This window comes from Amphimedon queenslandica, unplaced genomic scaffold, assembly GCF_000090795.2.
Source record: "Amphimedon queenslandica unplaced genomic scaffold, v1.1 AMPQUscaffold_12558, whole genome shotgun sequence".
NCBI classification, from domain to species: Eukaryota; Metazoa; Porifera; class Demospongiae; order Haplosclerida; family Niphatidae; genus Amphimedon; species Amphimedon queenslandica.
The window spans coordinates 20,126-22,974 of NW_003547205.1; the positions used below are offsets into that span (position 1 = coordinate 20,126).

Sequence of the window (2,849 nt, forward strand, 5' to 3'; positions counted from 1 at the left end):
AAAATCAACAAAATCATTCTGTCTTATTCATTTTCTTCTTCAAAGCCTCACGATATGGCTCCCTGGTGAATGCAACCATATTATATAGAGACTCGTCAAATTGGTGCTCATGGGGAGATTTCAATTCTTCATAATTAATCATTGAAAGATCTGCTATTGCTTGGCCATCCTCCCACCTGGCATCAGAATAAGCTTTAGCTGCAGCTTTAAGATCATCTAGTCCAATTCTTCCTCCTTTTCCCCCTACTTTCTTGAGTTTCTCATCGAAAATGAGGCAGTCCTCCATGCCAGCATTTGTTCCCTGTCCAAAAAATGGGACGACTGCATGGGCAGCATCTCCTAACAAAACGGCGGAGCAATGATAGTATGAATTGCACTTGATGGAGTACAGGGACCCAGTGGGATTCCTTTTAAAATCATTCACTAGCTCTTCTTTCCCTATCTTGTCAATAGAGTCAGGAAAGTGTTCTTCAAAGAAAGGCAGTAGCTTTTCCTCAGATGCTATGGTTTCAAACTTATCAAAAGGCATAAAAAGAGCAAGGGTGAAGCTCTTATCAGGATTAGGTAGAGCTACCATTGTGAATTCCCGACGTGGCCAAAGATGGAGGCGATCAGGAGTCATTGCAAATTCTTCTTGGTGGGCATCATTAGTGTGAGGTTTCATACGAAGCTCTTTATAACCATGCTCGATGCACTCTTGACTGAAGGAGTAATTGAATCCTCCTGATTTCAGCATTTGATCTCTGACTGTTGAGAAAGTGCCATCACACCCAAATGTGAAACCGACTGTCACTTCTTTCTCACCCTCGGGGGTTTTAAAAGTAAGCAACTGCTTCTTGAGATCGGCATGATGGAGCTTGTGTTCAAAGTGAAGTGTGATGTTAGAGTCACGTTCAGCAGCTTCAAGCATAGCTTGATTTAACTTCAGCCTGTTAATGGAGTGAATGGCCTCTCCTTTTGAACTGTAATTCATTGGGGATGTTGTCCCGTCTAATGAGTGCTCCATTCTACCATATACTGGAATAGCCTCAAAGAGAACATGTCTTAATCCAATAGCTTCAAGTGCTTTAATTCCCCTGGTACTAATAGTCAAGTTGATACTCCTACCAGCCCCTGAGTCTGATTTCCTTATGTCTTTTTTCGATTCAAAAAGGAGAACTTTAAATCCATTCCGAGATAGATACAACGCTTGCAAGGGACCAACTAATCCACCACCAATAACAGCAACAAGTTGGACTCCTTCTCCGTTATTTGTGTCCTTCTCAGCACAATGAGCCATTGCACTATTGATTTTCGAGTGACAGTTGCGGCAGTAGAAACAATTATATAGGAGTTTAGCTATGACATCATAGTGCACTGTAATGTCGCTAATAATAGCAACATTACGTACACCTTATTAATCATATGACTAAAAAAGGGAGGATATATAACTTAAAGAGATAATTATTACGTACACGCTATAAATCATATGACTAAAAAAAGCGAGGATATACCTATTATTTATGACATCACTCACATGACTATTAATAGTACGATATTACATGTGCATTACATGGACATTAATCAGCATTAATCATACGGTGCAAAATGTGAATAGTGTAAATTCCTATATCAATTAGTGTTATTCTAGTAAAACTTTAGCTACTATCAAATTCATGTACTCAAATTCCCTGAAAATTTAGTTATAATTAAAGCTAAGTAAATGTAGAGCACTAACTCAACGGGTAACCCTCAGATAAAAAAGAATTACAACCATTGTTGCTCACTTCTGGTCATTAAATTTATTGTTTAATCAAACATCATGCTAATAATACTCTGATGCTATGATGCATACTACAGAAGATCTAAATGCTTACACTTCAGTGTTTGCCGTGCTCCGACTTGCAGCCAACATTTCGACTGTAATGATGAAGGGTCAAATTCAATGAACAATGTACAAAATGAATTTGTACTGTACATTTTTCTAACAGGTTAATAATTGCCTATAAAAGAAAGGGATTAGGTGGTTCTTGGAATTCTTGTGATAGTTTGCTTCTCTCTCCTGTCTCTCTCACCATCCCTTTAAATGAAGGGCTCACTGTATGATGATTTTCATTTGAAATGTCAATAGCAAATGCCATCCAAGGCTAAAAGAGCTGAAAAACTTCCTGATTGTTATTCACTTTTTGCTGATTGAGCTGCTATTAGAGTACCTTATGAATGATCGGACACCACCTATATTCGGACACTCAAAAAAACTTTTCTAGCTTGCAAAACTTTCTTTATTATACATCATTTTAAAGAGCAAGAATTCCTCATTTGTTCTTCCAAGTTTTAAGCTCTTACTAAGTTTAGCGCAGAAGTTACGTGGTTGAAAAGACGAGTGACCGATCATCCCGAAGATCGGTCAGACTTCACCATTGTTCGTACAAAGAATTTTGCAAAATACTTAGTACAGTTTCAAGCCATACCAGGTAACCAACAATAACCTTGATGTATCAGCAAGAAATTGATGCAGCATTCATGGCACTTCTTGCTTCTACACAGAATGGCAAGAGTGATAAGTAGCCTCTGGTCCAATTATGTATATACGGACACGCCCACTACACAAGTAGTACGTTTTAATTTCCAATTTCATTCTTTATTTTCCTCTTTTCTTTTCTCTTTCCTGTTTTATCCTTACCCTGCTTTGTAGTCCCTCTTCCTCTTTAATTTTTATTGTATTTAATAAAAAGCATAACACCGCCTCCCCTCACAATAAAACCATTAGCATTTAGCTACAATTTTGACAGTAATAATTCTCTGGTATAATGTCCTTTAGTCCTGTACATTCATAGTCAAACCAAGTGTTACAGTTATCGCAGCATATC

General features: G+C 37.8%; 1 pseudogene; it reads right to left on the reverse strand.

Moving 5' to 3' along the window:
* Positions 1 to 6: 6 nt before the first annotated feature.
* LOC100638487 (kynurenine 3-monooxygenase pseudogene) lies at positions 7 to 1,355 on the reverse strand (annotated as a pseudogene).
* Positions 1,356 to 2,849: the final 1,494 nt, after the last annotated feature.